Here is an 18,472-nt window from a genome sequence, read left to right as displayed (position 1 = left end):
CAGAATTTTGGATAGGAGTTTTGGTCCAACTTGAGCGAGGTATATCTCCGAGAATATGAGGAGTTATGGAATGCATAACCTATGTAAATTCAAGTTCAGCGAGTCGTCTTTCCAATGCAACAAACAGATCGCAAATCTGAGAAGTACGGGATAATGTACGGCCTATACCTTATTTTCCAGAATTTTCCAAAAAGTTGGAATTTTGACATTCCAAGTACGGGATAAATGTACGGGACGTGCATTGAAGTACGACCAGTAGACTTTGGGCGTACTTTATGTCAGTGGATTTTAAGTGTTGCATTATATTTCATTTTTCCCTCTTGGGGGCTTATTTCATCCCAAAACAGACCCAAATACACTCCTAAACCCTTTCCATGAGCTCTTATACTAAACCAAAGCAAAACTTAAGAGAATTGAGTGAATTAAGTGCTAGGAAGCTCATTTGGGTTTGCTAAGTGCAAGAAGTTCCTGTTGTTGAACTTGGAGGTTTTCCTCAAGTGAAGTAATTACATCCCGAGCTTGTTCTTGCATGATTAAGGCAAGGTTTCACCTCTATTATACGTTCTTTCTATTGTTTGATGATTTTGCGACTTGATTTGAGGAAGAAAAGGTTAAGAGAAGTCCAAACATGAGTTAGGAATTACGTTGATATTATGGACTGTTTGAGCATGTCTTAAGCTAAATTCCATGTATATGAGCAGTATCTAATGTTGTTGATGTGTTGATGAGATTATACTCCTTGATTGGGAACAAATGAAGTGTAAATTGTTATTGTATATTGGTATACTTTGGGTTGTTTGGTATATAATCTTTGTATGGACAGTGAAAGGAATATTTAAGGACTTTTGTAAGCTTATTGTTGTTATTGTGGGTTGTCGCATATGTTGATGTGATTGGAGAGTAAGGGGAAATGTTGCCCATTTCATTTTAGAATCAAGCTATCGTTGATATACGTGATATGCTAGCGCCATCTAAGTTAGTATATGTATTCCTTGTTATAGGATTGGTGTGCTAGTTGTAAGTAGCTCGATTGTTGGATTGCTTGGACGACTTAAGGTATGTTAAGGCTGTCCCTTTCCTTTTTTTTTGGCATGATCCTTATGAACAATATGTACACGTAACGTTACATTCATAATGATTCTATTCTTGTAAGTTAGGGATGATCCGTTTGATTCATGTTCTATAGTGTTATCTCCGGAAAGTCTTCCTTTAGATCCTATATGATCTCTAAAGTTACTTGTTGATGAAAATGCTATCCCATAATGATGTTCGGACGTATAATGACCTTACATCACTTTGACATATTCAGAATGTACTCTTATTATGTTTATGCATTGAATTTTATTTATATATATGCATATATAGACCTGTGACTCCTTAGGCGTTATATACGCGTATATTTTAAATTATATATGTATGTATGGGGTATGGGGAAGGTGACGGTGTTATATATGCTCTACCACCTGATCAGCGGGTCATATAATGATGATGGTGATGCCTACAGAGGCCGATATGGTATGATGGGATACCCACAGATGCTTTACAGGCGTTATATACGCATATATATGTATGACCTCTTGCATGCATACACAGTATTTATGCATATCATTGGTCCATAGTGGCAGTTCAGATGTACAGGTGGATTCTCTCATGTCTCATGTTACTTTCATGTGTCTGTTATGCTGCCTTCCATGCGTTACATATTCTCGGTATATTGTTCGTACTGACGTCCCTTTTCATGGGGGCACTGCATTTCATGCCCGCAAGTCTTGATAGTTATGTACAATCAGATGTTGTATGTCCTTTCAGACTTATTTTATTCCAGTCTATTACTTATATAATTCAGCGGACTACCCCATGGAGGCCCTAATGGCCCACATCTGCTTATGATTGCGTTACAGATGTATGTCTAGTGGTACTTAGCGAGTAAGGCCAGGTGCCCGTCATGGCCCTCCAGTTTGGATCGTGACATCCAAGCAGTTATCATGGCCTTTTTGCATCCTAGACCCCAAGGTGGGCAATTTTTTATCCTTGTTTTTGGCTCTTCATTCATACCAACTTCTCTGGCATAGTTATAATTAATTGGTCTATCTTCTTCAGGCTTATGAGCTTGTATCAGGGAATCCCAAATTTTCTTAGCACTTGCGTATCTAGCGATTCTTTTGTACTCTTCAATCCCTAACCTGCAATTTAGAATTTGTACTGCTTTAGCATTCAGTTCCATAATTCTAAAGTTTTCAACTGAGAATTCTTCTTCTGTTTTAATTCTCCTTGAGCCATCAGGTCTTGTTGCAGTGGGAACAAGTAGGCCTCATAGGGTGATTATCTAGAGATCATAGTCCACTCCCATAAAATATGTCTCCATGTGTTTTTTCCACAGTGCAAAGTGTTCTCTATTGAAAAATGGTGGCCTGTCGATTGATCTTCCTTCACTGAGTCCCCTAGATGGTGCAATTATTATCACGATCTTCTCCTAAGGTGTTAGCTTTTTTAGTAGAACCTGACTCTTATACCACTTGTTGGGTTGCACGACCAAAGTGTTTATCCTGATCAACACCTGATTTTCGCCTTAGGATAGATCACGTTGCTCTACCTATTCTACATACGTGTTAGCACAATAATAATGAACAAAAAAGTAAAGTACACGATGATTTTTACGTGGAAACCACTCGACTAACAAAGGCGATAAAAACTACAACCTACACTTCTGTAGGATTTTCCCCAAACTCCATAATAACAATAATGAGCCTCTGCAAATTCAAGTTACAATCCCCATAACCGAGAAACTAACCTCCAATCCCTATCTCACTAATCTCCCTAGACTAGTAAGAAACCTCTAAGTTTATCCCAACTTCAAGTTCAATTTACAACGTTTTGTATCTAAATGTAATGTTTCTAACAAAGTGGATAAAGATACAACTCGATAGCCCAAACTAATACAAGTTTTCTAGACTCAAGAACTGTAAAACATAACCTTATTCTAAAAATTCTTCAATCTTCTTCTTGCACTAGGGACGCATGCCTGAATACTTGAATATTCTTGATATATCCTTTGATTGTTCAATATTCTGAATTCTCTCTTTGTGGGTGCGCAAACCTTCTTTTTGGTAAGACTTGGCTATTGATAACATTGAGTCCACAGCAGGTCGGGAAACAAAAAAAAACTCTTTGAATAGGCCCATGACATATTAGGGTTTGTGCTGTGTTTGGATTCTTTACTTGTTGAGTCCGCTTCTTATTTGGTAGAAGTCTTACTAATCCTTACAAATATGGCAAGAAAATCTGCATACTTGACCGCCAAGTCTTTACCATAAAACTGCAAATCCTAGGTTTGGAGAACCTGTGCTGGAACATGTTGACGAACCTGTTTCATCCACTTAGTTCGTCTGCCTCTAAATCTCTGCACTGTATGATATGGAACATGTTTATAAACTTGTTTCATCATCCCCTTCTCGTTCATTCCTACGACTCTATCTTTAGTCTGCTTTTGTGATGGATGGAGGAACATATTAACAGACCCGTTTCATTGATCATATGTTACTCCGTGTGTGTCTTCTTATTTATTTATATTTATTCATTGCTTGAATAAATCATGTCTTCCGCCTTGTATCAGCTCTGTGACTCTAACCATGTTCTTACTCTATGTTGAAACATGTTCGCAGACCTGGTTCATATGTTTTGTTTGCAACTTTCTTTGCTTGAGCAATTTCTTCTAAGTGTTGTCTTAGTCACCGCTCCTGCTTCATGATCTCTATCTTCTGATTTATTCACCAACTGCACCTGATGACTCGTTGTGATAGAACATGTTTTAGGCTTGTTCTATTCTTTTGCTGAACTGCTCTGGGACTTAGTCATCTTCATCTCAATGAACTAGTACTTGTCTACATCTATCTCTATGATGGAACATGTGTTTTGACTAGTTCCATTTACCATGTGCTTTCCCCATTGCACTTTCCTTGACACACATATGTTGATCATGAAGTGTTGATGTGTCTGCAGCTTCTTGCAATAGAACATGTCTATAGACCTGTTCTATCCATCCCGTGTTGTATGCTCTTTCAAGCTTTTTATATTGTCTGGAACCTCTGTTTCATCTCAACCATCAACCAACTGTCTAGCTTTGTTTCATTACTTTGTCCACTGTCACATGTACCTACACCTGGTTTTCTTTTCATTATAGGTTCACTTTGTCCATCATCAAAAATTCACACATGGCTTTGTGACAATATCATCCAATAGGTATCAGTCAATATTCCTTTTTCTCTAAGGTCGGCATGAAATAGCTTTCAGCCTCCAGTTGCTTAAGGGTCAATTCCTTTGAACAGTTCCTCTGAATGTTGTGACTGCTTCACTAAGTCCCTTGGAGATTTGTTTGGATGTCTCGTTCTTCAAATGAATTCCACCTTATATCTCACTTTGATTCTCTTGTACATTATTTGTCAAATCATTAAAACCTTAATATTATCCTCATGATCATCGAGCCAGCAATTGCTCAACAGAACTTTCTCCTGTAACAAGTGAACTTATTCACCCTCTGATCCCCATTTGAATTTGGGAGTCTTTCATCCTATTTGGCCTTGATGAACCCTAACCTTGTTTCTTTCCAAAATATAAATAGCCAAGCTCCCAATCTTTCTAGGCATGACCCAACCACCTTCTATCCTCTAAGATCTCAATCTTCACAGATCTCTAGATATCTACCACCAGTTATCACGCAAACCTCGTTTGTACCACCTCAAAGCTCACAGATTCCTCCCAACCCAAGTATACAATACCAAAACATTCCTAATTCCTAGCAAATATCTCTCTAGGTGGACACTTTTCTCATATTCCCTACACTCAAGGTACTCAGTATCCTTCTGCCCACTATTTTCAACACACTCATACCTCACCTTCTTTGTATCACCACATGCCCTATACGTCACCTCCAGTCCACCAAATGTCCTATACATTACCTCCAATTCATCAAATTCCCTACACACCACCTCCATTCTACCAAAACTCCCAACATTACCTTGTGAACCTTCCCCCTCACATTTGCATCAGCATAGTGGCAATGCATTTGCACCTTTACCAGCTTTCACCAAGTGCACCAAGATCGAATTGACCAAGTTCAATAGAGAGGACTTAAGAACTTGGTTGTACAAAGTGGAACAATTCTTCTCAATGAGGATATTCCTATTCACCAAAGGCTGAAACTAGTAGCTACACTTTTAAAAAGGATGCACTGCAGTGGCATCAAGGCTATTTAAGAAAAAGAGCCAATCTAGCCTTACCAACTTGGGAAGATCATGTTTATGCCCTAGCAGATAGGTTTGGGGCTAAGTGTGCAGATCCTATAATAGAATTGTTACATGTAAACAATAATGGATTCGTGAAGGACTATCATGCTGCTTTTGATAATGTGATGACAAGAATCAGCTTGTCTGTGTCTATGCAACTAGTATTTTGTTAAACAATCTTAAGCTGAGCTTAGTGATGCAGTAAGGATTGGTAATCCTTGTATCCTCCCCAAGCATACTTTGCCAGACTCCAGCAGTCTAACTTTGCTACTAAAAGTAAGGCTATCAGGAGCAATTATACATGACAATTATATGCTAAAAGAAATACAAACAGTGGTCCTCAGTGGGGGCAAAGCACCAACAATGTGGGAAACAATAACTTCCATATTTAATACCAACAAAAGAAGGAGATTGATGATGTGCCTGGAATTTATGGCACGTCCAAGGCCTTTTTACGAGAAGTTTTACTTGTTTTTAAGCAAGCTATTGTCTATTTAATGTGTTTTTAAGTGTTTTTCAGTTAACAGAGCAGATTTGGAACCAAAATAGTTAAAGTGCAGAAGTTGGCTGTAAACCCAGTATACGAACCATATTCTCAAATACGGGCCGTATTCCAGGGGCGTATTTAAGGATAAGCAGAACCAGAAAGGCATACTGAGATGCTGAAATACAAAAATCTTTTACGAATCGTATTCCACTTTACGGTCCGTATTTCAAAGCATATTTAATCATTTAGACATTTGGCAGAAAGTTGAAGTTTTGGAAGTTGAAAGACGACTATGAAGAAGACGGACCGTAAATCAAAATACGGTCTGTATTTCAGGAGGTTGCAGTTAAACAACTCTTGAGGGAAACCCTGGGCGTAAACTGGTTTACGGTTCGTATTTCAAAATACGGACCGTATTTTTTACGGACGGGTACCAAAGTGCAAATCTGTAACTTTTACGTTTTCAGAACCTATAAATAGTAATTTTAGGGTTTTAATTGTTATCAGTTATTATATTTTTGTCTCTTGACTTAGAACATCAAATACTTTTTAGTTTTTGTAGATTAAAACATCAATTCAAGTATTATCAATTTCTCTTTTCTTCCAAAGTAAGCAATTATGAATTCTTCAATTTCTTATTTCTTGTTCTTTGTCATGAGTAGCTAAATTCCCTTACTAGGGTTGTGAACCCAATGATGGGTGTTTTGTGATTGATATACACACAATGGATTATTAGGGTTTATTTATTATTCATTCATAATTAATGGTTGCAAACATTGATTAATGCAATAAAGCTTGATTTGTTTGGGAAAACAATTAGGGTTGATAAGAATAAATAACAAGAACTCAATGCTTGAAACTTTGTTTAATAAATTTACTTAGGAATAAGAAGAATTTACTTGGTATAATTAACCGTTCTTCATATTTACTTTCTTATATTTGAAAAAATCATAGAAAGAGATAATCTTTATTTATTGGGAAATAGTAGAGATTCATATAGAGGTTAAGTGCATGCATAGAATGATCCATTAGAAGTATATCAAGATCAATACCTATGATCATACACCTTATCTAAGGGGGACACAACCTTGGTTTCTTTTACCATAAATTACAATCCAAAGCAATTAGTTAGCAATTAGTCATAAACAACCAACTTTTACAAAAATCACCGGATTAAGACATTAGACCTAAATTAATCATTCTACGAGCTTAGTAACCTTTTCATACCATATTCCCTGTGGGATTCGACCCCAACCTAGTTGGGTTACTATATTTGACATCGTTTGCTCTACGCTAATTAAAGGTGTAATTTGAGCGTATCAAATTTTGGCGCCGTTGCCGGGGACTAAGGTTCTGAAATTACTAAATATTATTTGCTTTGATTGAAGTCTTTTGCTTATTCTATCACACCTTGTTTGTTATTCCTTGTAAACCAGGTGAACATGAATCAGAATCAGCAAAACCAACGTGCTGGTAACCAGGGGAATCGATTGAATAATCAGGCGAACGAATTAGATGGAGAAAATATTTTCGCTAATCTTATTCCGGAGGAGGACTATGCATATGCTATTTTTCATCCTCGATGTGGAGTTATAAGCGTAAAAATTGACTCCTCTCTATACCAGTTGTTGAAGCTTGAGGGCTACTTTCGGAACTCTACCAAGAATGACCCTCAACGTCATTTGCAGAATTTTATGGATATGTGTGCTAATCACATCCAAAACGACGTTCGACAAGATGCTATTCGGCTGAGGTTATTCAAATATTCCTTAGCTGGAGATTCAAGAGCATGGTTCGAGAAGCTGCCCCGGAATTCTATTACTACATAGGCAGAGATGGCAGTAGTCTTTCTCAAGAAATGGTACCCTTCTAGCAAAAAGGCTGAGATTCGTGACAAGATCAATGAATTTAAGCAGCGATCGGGGGAACAATTATATGAAGCTTGGGAGAGATTCAAGGAGTATTTGCAAAAGATTCCAAATCATGATTTTCCAGAGAACATATTAATAGAGAAGTTCTACCAAGGGCTGGATCCAGTGACGCAATCAGTTGCTAACAATGCATCTGATGGTTGTTTCATGAATAAATCTTACCGACGAGTGACCAACATGCTTGACAGGCTGACCACTCACAATCAAGCATGGCACTCGAACAATGCTGACATTGTGCCTTATAGTAGTGCCATGATCTAGAATATGGTAAAGGAGAATCTAGATACCCAGCAAACATTGGCTGAGCTTGCAACAAATATTTCTTTGCTAACAAAGAAGTTTGATGAAACCCAGATTAAGAAGGTGAATGTTTGTGAGGATGATGTAGGTATGCCGACAAGGATGTACTAGACCCAAGAGGGTCCGTTTCATGATGGATCTCCTATGCAGATTGAAGATGATAACTATGTGAATAAATCTCAAGGGGGTTATCAAAGACAGAACTACCAAGGTGGTTACCAGAATCATATTCAATGGAGACCTCAGCAAGGTCAAGGTACTTATAACAACAACAACTCAGGGAACTAAAATAATAATTATGGTGGTACAAACCAAGGGAGCTACAACAAGAGCGACAATTTTGGGAACAAGAGTTCCAATCCTTATATACAACCGAAAGGGCAGTCAACCGAGCAAGGTAGTTCGAAGGTTGAAGCAATGCTTGAGAAGATTATGGAAAATCAATCAAAGTCTGGGAGGAATTTATCTGGGCCGACAGAGACAGTGGGTTCCCATACAACAACTATTTAGAAGCTCGAGTCACAGATGCGTGATATTTCTAGAGAGCAGCACCCTCCTAAAAAAGGAGGACTTCCTACTGACAATATTCCAAATCCGAAGAATGGGGGGAGATGGTGTAGATCAGGTGTTTGCCATTTGTACTCGGAGTGGTAAAATACTCCAGGTTTCTGAAAAGAAGGTTCTTCAGCTTGAGCCGATAGATGAAGAAGAAGAGGTGTAGTCTGAAGCACCAATTATGTTGATGAGAATCCTACGGACAAGAAAGTTGCTGATATTCTAGAGATTTTGAAGGAGGTTGATGACAAGAGCAAGCAAATTGTGAAAGAGGCTCTCCGCTCTTTGACTCAGCTTTTCAAATCAAAGCCTCCCTTTCCTCAGAGGTTGGTGAAGAAGAAAAAAGATGCTAAGTTTGAAAAATTTTATGATCAACTAAAGCAATTGTCTCTAAAATTTCCCTTCTTGAAGTTATCAAGGAGATGCTGGTTTTGCTAAATATTTGAAAGACCTGCTAACCAAGAAGAAAATGGTGCAACATGAAACTGTGAGTTTGACTCACAATGTGAGTTCCATCATTTCAATAACTACTGTTCAGAAGAAGGGCGATCTTGGGGCGTTCACCATTCCTTGTTCTGTTGGGCACCATAATTTTGCTCGTGCTTTCTGTCATAATGGGGTGAGTATTAATTTGATGCCAGTTTCTATATACAAACAATCAGGTTTGGGGATGCCAAGGCCGACTACTATGAGGTTACAGATGGGTGATAAGTCTATTAAGGGGCCAGTTGGTGTGGTTGATGCTGTTCTTGTGCGGGTTGGTGAATTTATGTTGCCCGCTGATTTTGTGATCCTTTACTGTGCTGTTGATAGGGACATTCCTATTATTCTGGGGAGACCCGAACCTTGCTACAGGGAGAGCTCTGATGGATTCTGAGAAAAATGAAATCAAATTCCGAGTCAGCAATGAAGAAGTTACTTTTCAGGCTAGCAAGGGAATGAAGTTACCAAGTGCTTACGAGAGCATTTCGATAATTGATTCATTTAATGTTGTTGATGAATCGGTGGAGTTCAAGATGGAAGAATAAAGTTTGGGCAAAGCTCTAGCCGGTATTCTTGTGAACTTTGATGCTGAAGACATGGAGGGTTATGTAAAGACAGTTAATTCGCTTGTTGGGTTGGGCTCATATTCTTACCATCCAAACAAGTTAAATCATGATCTGAAAAATAGAACAACTCCTCCAGTAAAGCCTTTGATTATTGAGCCACCTAAGTTGGAGATTAAGCATCTCCCATCACATCTGAAAGTATGAGTTCCTTGGTCCGAACAATACATTGCAGTGATTGTTTCAGCCCTACTAACTAAGAAGCAGACTCTGCAGCTTTTGAAGGTATTGGGTGAATATAGACGTGCTATTGGGTGGACCATAGCATACATTCAGGGAATTCCTTTTAGGATCTGTGAACATAAAATCCAGTTGGAGGAGGATAGCAAACCGAGTGTAGAGCATCAAAGGAGATTGAACGAGAATATGCAAGAGGTAGTCAAGAAAGAGATCATTAAATGGTTAAATGCTGGAGTCGTTTATCCGATTGCTGATACTAAATGGGTGATCCCAGTCCAATGTGTTCCTAAGAAGGGCGGCATCACAGTTGTGCCCAATGCAAAGAATGAGCTGATTTCGATTAGAACTGTAACCAGATGGAGAGTTTTGATGGACTATCGCAAGCTCAACACTGCCACATGCAAGGATCACTTCCCTATGCCTTTTATTGATCAAATGCTTGATTGGCTAGCAGGGCGTTCTTATTATTACTTCCTTGATGGTTATTTGAGCTACAATAAGATCAACATTTCATTGGAGGATCAAGAAAAGACGACGTTTACTTGTCCTCATGGGACGTTTGCGTTTAGCCGGATACCCTTTGGGTTGTGTAATGCTCCAGCGACTTTTCAGAGGTGCATGATGTTGATCTTTTTTGACATGTTAGAGGACTACTTGGAAGTGTTCACGGATGACTTCTTTGCTATGGGTGATTCGTTTGATGATTGTCTTAGCCATCTGGGTCAAGTGCTGAAAAGATGTGAGGAGACAAATCTCATGCTAAATTAGGAGAAGTGCCACTTTATGGTGAAGAAAGGGATCGTCCTCGGTCACAAAATCTCTGAAAAGGGAATTGAGGTCGATCAAGCAAAGATAGATGTGATTGCAAAACTTCCTCCACCTATCTCAGTCAAAGGTGTCTGAAGTTTATTGGGTCATGCTGGGTTCTATATGCGCTTCATCAAAGATTTCTCCAAGATTGCTAACCCGATGTGCAAGCTTCTTGAAAAAGAGGCTAAGTTTTTATTTTATGACAAGTATCGGAAGGCATTTGATGAGTTAAAGGAGTGCCTCACTACTACTCTTATTATTGTTGCTCCTGATTGGTCCTTGCCCTTTGAATTGATGTGTGATGCTAGTGGTTTCGCAATAGGTGTTGTGCTTGGCCAGAGGCACAATAAAATTATGAACCCAATCTATTATGCAAGCAGAATATTGGATGTTGCCTAGATGAATTACACAGTGACGGAGAAAGAGCTACTTGCCATAGTTTTTGTTTTTGAGAAGTTTCGGGCCTATTTGTTGGGGTCCAAAGTCGTGGTGTACACTAATTATGCAGCATTGAGATACCTTATGGCGAAGAAGGAAGCAAAGCCGCGACTGATCCAATGGGTGCTATTGCTGCAAGAGTTTAATTTTGAGGTGAAGGACCGCAAGGGTATTGAGAATCAGGTTGCTGACCATCTCTCTCGACTTGAAGAAACTGGGAGACCTTCGGATGAGCTAGATATAGATGATGCGTTTCCAGATGAGAGGGTGTTGGCTATGTCAATGGAAGTGGCGCTGTGGTATGCTGACATTGCTAATTATTTTGTGACAGGCATAGTTCCAGAAGTTATCAAAGCTTACCAAAAGAAGAAGTTCTTGTGGGATTCTCGGCAATACTATTGGGACGAGCCTTATTTGTTCCGAACATGCACAAATAACATCATTCAGCGTTGTGTTCTCGAAAGTGAAGTGATGGCGATTCTAAAGGCATGCCATGACTCTCCTGTTGGGGGTCAACATAGTAGTAACCGAACTGCGGCTAAGGTTCTTGAATGCGGTTATTACTGGCCGACTATCGTTCATGATGCAAATCTATTGGTAAGGTCTTGTGATCAATGTCAGAGGAAAGGGAATATAGGCAGAAGGAAAGAGATGCCTATGAATTTTGTGATGGAGGTAGAAGTATTCGATGTCTAGGGGATTGACATTTTGGGACCCTTTGTGAGTTCTAGTGGCATGAAATATATCTTGGTTGCTGTGGACTATGTGTCGAAATGGGTAAAAGTGGTGGCTTTACCTAACAATGAGGCAAAGAGTGTCATGGGGTTCCTCAAGAAGAACATATTCACCCGATTTGGTGCTTCTGTCACGACGTCCATTCACATACATTGCTCATCTCATGTTCTCAACATCATTTATAACATATTTACATCACAACACGTCAAGAATCATAACTCAATTCGAGCTATTTCTCAAAATGGCACTATTCCACATTCATGACCCATTTTTCTATACCCTTCTACAATCCAAGTATTTCAACTCTCAAATACCTTAAAAAACATAGAAATATCATAAATATTACCTTAGATGTCGTAGGAACAAGCCTTGGTTGATAATACTCCACTTGAGCAAAAACCCTAGTTCATCTCCAGTGAGATTTCTTGACTTGTATGATCTTTAATGGGTTTTCTTACACTTGATTCACTTGGTTTATGTTGTTGATCACTAATAATCCTTGAATTCTTGTGGAATGAATGTAGAGAGATGTTTTAGAGAGAAGGGGTGTGGAAATGAAATGAATTAATGAGCTTGAGTCCCCTTTTTAATGACTTAAAATCTGATTGAAATGAACAGTAGTCGAAAGTGCAACAGTGGTTGTAAACTCAGTTTACGGTCCGTATTCTAGTTTACGGGCCGTATTCCGTGGACATATTTAATCATAACAGAACCAGAAAGTCAGGCTGAGGACATTGTGGTTTACGAACTCACTTTACGGTCCGTATTCCAGTTTACGGTCCGTATTTCAAGTCGTCTTTAACCATTCGAGCAGTGGACAGAAAGTTGAAGTTTTGGAAGTTTGAAAAACGACATGACAGTTTACGGGCCGTATACCACTTTACGGTCCATATTTCATCGACGATGCCAAAGTGCAAATCTGCAACTTTTCACATTTTCAGGACCCATAAGTAGTCGTTGGGCTCATAACCTACCTCTTATTCCCATTGCCTTTGAAATCTTACTCAGGATCGTCAAACATCATTCCCTTCTTATCAAAACATCGCATACTCGTATTCTTCGTTAGTCTATTCACTGTACGTTCACGGGGAAATTTCCGAGGTGTAACATTCTCCCCCCCCTTAAGAAAATTCGTCGTCGAATGTTAAAGTTCTCGGGGATTATATAAAATTTTTGCCAGAGTTTCCCTTATATTATGGCACTACCATCCTGTCATAACAACCCATAATAACAATGCCTCACAGGGCTACGACATAATAGCAATAAAGTTTGTCCACACACGACCCAAAAGCATAAAATGACAACATACGTACCTCATGATCTTGATATCTCATCTTGGATCTCTTTCAAGGGCTGAAACAAATGCGGGTATCTGGATCGCATACTGTCTTCCGCTGCCCATGTCATTTCTTCTCATTTACTGCTTCTCCATAAAACCTTAACTGAGGCCACTTATTTGTTTCTAAGCCTCCGTACTTTCCTATCTAGTATGGCAATGGGTACCTCTTCATAAGTCAACTTTTCTGTCACTTGCACTTCACTTATTGGCACGATCCTAGTAGGATCTCCAACATATTTCCGAAGCATCGAGACATGGAAAACTGGATGGACTTACTCCAAATCTGGAGGTAAATCTAGCTCATAGGCCACTTTGCCTATCTTTCGTACAACTTCATAAGGCTCAATATACCGGGGACTAAGCTTCCCCTTTTTGCCAAATCTCATGACGCCGTTCATTGGCGACACTTTCAAGAATACCCAATCTTTTACTTGAAACTCTAAGTCTCTTCGACGATTATCCGCATAGGACTTTTGACGACTTTGGGCGGCTAACAACCGGTCTTGTATGAGCTTGACTTTCTCTATGGCTTGCTGGATCAAGTCTGGCCCTATCAATTTAGCCTCTCCTGTCTCGAACCACCCAATTGGGGATCTACACTTTCGCTCATATAAAGCTTCGTACGGTGCCATTTGAATGTTAGAATGATAACTATTATTGTAAGCAAATTCAATGAGTGGCAAATGATCATCCCAATTACCTCCAAAATCCATCATATATGCTCGCAACATATCTTCAAGAGTTTGAATGGTACGTTCAGCTTGTCCATCAGTCTGCGGATGAAATGCCGTGCTAAGACTCACTTGGGTCCCTAGACCCTCTTGGAAAGACTTCCAAAAATTAGCTGTAAACTGAGTCCCTCTATTAGAGATAATAGATACTGGAACATCATGGAGTCTCACTATCTCTTTAACATAAAGCTTTGCATAATCTTCGGCCACATAGGTCGTTCTGACCAGTAAGAAATGAGCTGACTTTGTGAGCCTATCTACAATCACCCATATAGAATCATACTTTCATCGAGAACGGGATCAGCCTGCAATGAAGTCCATGTTAATCACTTCCCACTTCCAAGTTGGAATTTCTATAGCTTGTAACAATCCACCCGGCTTTTGGTGCTCGATTTTCACTTATTGACAGTTGGGACATTGAGCTACGAATCCCGCTATATCTTTCTTCATCCCATTCCACCAATATATAGACTTAAGATCATGATACCTTTTCGTCGCACCGGGGTGAACAGAATAACGAGAACAATGAGCTTCTCTTAATATCTGGTGGCGTAAACTTGCCACATCAGGAACGCATAATCTGCCTCGACACCGGAGAACTCCGTCTCCTGAAATATCAAATGATGACTCCTCCTTCTGAGGGAGTGTATCTCTATACTGCATTAGCATGTAATCTTCGTATTGTCGCTCTTTCACTTCTGCTACTATCAACGAGACTGCTGAATTCTGAATAGTGGTTCCCCTGCTACCTGAGTCCACTACTCGAACTCCTAGGCTAGCTAACTGCTGGAGCTCACGAGCCATTTCTCTCTTCTCTGGTCGTACATCATATAAACTTCCCATAGATCTGTGGCTAAGAGCATCAACCACAACATTTGCCTTTCCGGGGTGATACAAGATATCAACATCGTAATCCTTTAGCAGTTCCAACCATCGTCGTTGCCGCAAATTCAGCTCTTTCTGTCGAAAGATATACTGAAGATTCTTATGATCTGTATAAATATCCACATGAACACCATATAAATAATGTCTCCATATCTTTAATGCACGAACTACTGTGGCTAATTCTAGATCATGGGTTGGGTAATTCTTCTCATGTTTTCGTAACTACCTTGAAGCATACACAATCACCTTACCATGTTGCATCAATACACAACCTAGCCCAATGCCTGAAGCATCGCAATAAATAACATATCCTTCCAATCCTTCTGGGAGTGTCAAAATCGGGGCGGAAGTTAATCTATCTTTCAACTCTTGGAAGCTACGTTCACAAGCATCTGTCCATTGAAACTTTGCTGATTTCTGGGTCAACTTTATGAGTGGTGCAGAAATAGAAGAACAACCTTCAACGAATCTCCTGTAATAACCTGCTAAGCCCAGAAAGCTACGAACCTCCGTAGGAGTTGTGGGCCTTGGCCAAGTCTTCACGGCCTCAATATTTTGACTATCCACTCGGATACCATCGACTGCAACAATATGCCCCAAAAATGTCACTGAGTTCATCCAAAACTCACACTTAGAAAACTTTACAAACAATTCTCGAGTTCGAAGAACTCCAAGGACAGTGCTCAAATGTCCCGCATGTTCTGCCTCGGATCTAGAATACACCAAGATATCATCAATGAATACGATCACAAATAAATCTAGGAAGGGCCTGAACATATTGTTCATCAAATCCATAAACACTGCCGGTGCATTAGTTAGCCCAAATGACATTACCCGGAACTCGAAATGACCATATCTTGTTCTGATGGCTGTCTTAGGAATATCTTTCTCCCTAACTCTCACTTGATGATACCCGGACCTCAAATCTATCTCTGAAAACCATTTGGCGCCTTGCAATTGATCAAATAAGTCATCGATCCTCGAAAGAGGATATTTGTTCTTAATCGTCACCTTATTCAATTGCCGATAATCAATGCACAATCTCAAGGAACCATCTTTCTTTCGGACGAACAATACGGGTGCTCCCCACGGGGACGAACTAGGTCTAATAAAGCCTTTATCAAGCAAGTATTTCAACTGCTCCTTCAACTCTTTCAATTATGCGAGTGCCATTCTATAGGGAGGAATCGATATGGGCTTAGTGCCTGACAACACATCAATGGCCAAATCAATCTCCCGCTTGGGAGGAAGGCCTGGAAGTTCTTCAGGGAACACATCCGGAAATTCATTTACTACAGGCACTGACTGAAAAACTGGCGATTCAACTTCTACATCTTGAACCCGACCTAGATGATAAATACACCCTTTTGTGATCATTTTCCTTGCCTTTAGATAGGAAATAAACCTACCTTTTGGTGACGCCGTATTTTCTTTCAACTCTAACACTGGTTCTTCCGGGAATTGGAAACGAACCAGTTTCATTCTACAATCAACATTGGCGTAGCAAGAAGCCAACCAATCCATGCCCATAATAACATCAAAATCCACCATTTCTAACTCATACAAGTCAATCATGGGATGACGATCACAAATCACAATTACGCAATTTCTATATACTCGGCTAGCTATTACCGATTCACCCACGGGTGTAGACACCTCAAAGGGCTTGATCGACTCCGGTTCAACTCTAAATCGACCCGCAACATACGGAGTAACATATGACTATGTGGAACCCAGATCAATCAAAGCATATACATCATGAGAGAATACCGACAATATACCTTTGACCACGTCAGGAGAAGACTCGAGATCTTGGCGTCCAACACAAGCATAAATACGGTGCTGAGGACCGCTAGAACTAGGAACTCTCCCTCTGCCTCTACCATGGCCGACTGGCGCATGTGAACCTGGCCCCATAGGGCGTACAGATGCTGAAGACCCGGCTACTGACCCTGAAGTACAGGTCCTACCTCTACCATGAACTGAGGGGTAATCACGCATGATATGGCCTGGTCGACCACAGGAATAGCAAACATCTTAACCTAATCGGCATCGACCCCAATGCAACTTCCCACACTGGGAACATCATGGTACGAGTGGCTTTGCCTGACCCAAATCATCTCTGAACTGAGACCCCGAAAAACTTTGACTCGGCCCGGAACGAGTAGACCTATCGAATCTCTGGCTTGAAAACCGTGGAGGTGCACTAGTCATAGAATAGCCCAAGTGCCTAGAAATCTGCTGTCTGTTCCCACCTCTGAACTCACTCATCGGACCTGAAGATCTGGCCCTCTTGCTATGACCCTTATCCTGCTCGCGTTCATTTCTCTGCTGTTGCAGACTTTCTTCCAAATTCTGAGCATGGGCCTGGATGCGTGCAATATCCATACTGTCCTGAAGGGACGCAGTCAAGCACCTATCTATCAAGTGTGGCCCTAGGCCTTTCACAAACTGATGCACTCGGTCACCCATGTCCGCTACCATGGCCGAAACATACCTAGCCAAGGAATTGAAGCGGAGACTGTACTCTAAAGCCCTCATGCTACCTTGCCTCAAGTTCAAGAATTTATCGGCCCTAGCTCGCTGAGTTTCTGGAGGCATATAGTGTTGGAAGAAAGCATCAACAAACTCTTCCCATACCGAGAGAGGTGCATTGGCCCCACGTGAAGCCATCCAAACTGTGTGCCATTAGATCGAGACATCTCTCGGCCTATATGACGCTAGCTCAACCGATTCGGTGTCCGAAGCATGTATCAATCGAAGCGTCCTCAACATACCATCAATGAAGTCTTGGGGGTCCTCCCCCGGCTTTGACCTAAAGAATTTCAGAGGGTTTAAGGTAATGAAGTCACGGGCCGTTGCACTAACAGCCCTGTCACCTTGCCCTGCGCTTTGCCGCTGAGTCTGGCCAGCAACCAACTGAGTAAGCAAATGTATGACCTCTTTTACATCTTGGCCTGAAGCATCCGGTGGAGGAGCCAGAGGTGTTGGAGCTGGAGCTGAGGCTCCCTCACGCTCCTCTAATATAGGTACTGAACGGGAGGACTGAGATTGAGCCGCACTCTGGGACTCACTTTCCTCTACTACTGGTGGCGGTGCTCTTTCAGCCCGACTTTCTGCCACCGTCTTGCCCTTTTGGGCTGCTTTAGCCTTTCTCTTTACGGGCATTTCTGAAATACACAACACACAATTAAGGAACAAGAATTTCTTATATCATAGCTCTATCGCACGATTCTTATGAAGAAAGAAGGTCATTTATTCCTAAAATGTCCGCAGCTTCTTGTTTATAAGTGTGGCGCGCAAACACACCCATAACCAATACTCTACTAGACACGGCTCGTAGACACACCCTAGGACTGAACTGCTCTGATACCACTTTTGTCACGACCCGACTAGAGGGGCCGCGACGAGCACCCGATGCTAGCCCACCCGGGCACCCCTTGACTCATGCTTACACTTTATATCTAGGTGAGCCACAACATTAAACATGTAATTCCATTCATTCATCATGCTAGTTCTATTGGACAACCATACCTTTATATCATCATTGGCATCTATGACACATCAATGTACATGAGCCGACAAGGCTATCAAAATGATATACAAAATATAGGCCGACAAAGCCAGACATACCTAACCACATACATATGTTCACGAGCCTCTAACAAGAGTATAACATATCACATAAGCGGG

General features: G+C 40.6%; 1 non-coding gene across 1 annotated transcript; it reads right to left on the bottom strand.

The window, feature by feature from the left end:
• Positions 1–7,653: 7,653 nt before the first annotated feature.
• On the bottom strand, positions 7,654–7,759 carry LOC132620559 (small nucleolar RNA R71). Its single transcript, XR_009575002.1, has one exon. It is a non-coding gene; the product is annotated as a small nucleolar RNA R71 (small nucleolar RNA).
• Positions 7,760–18,472: the final 10,713 nt, after the last annotated feature.

This window comes from Lycium barbarum, chromosome 11 (genome assembly GCF_019175385.1).
Source record: "Lycium barbarum isolate Lr01 chromosome 11, ASM1917538v2, whole genome shotgun sequence".
Taxonomy (NCBI): Eukaryota; Viridiplantae; Streptophyta; class Magnoliopsida; order Solanales; family Solanaceae; genus Lycium; species Lycium barbarum.
Note: the sequence above shows the minus strand (reverse complement) of the source record. Positions and strands in the feature narration are given on the sequence as shown.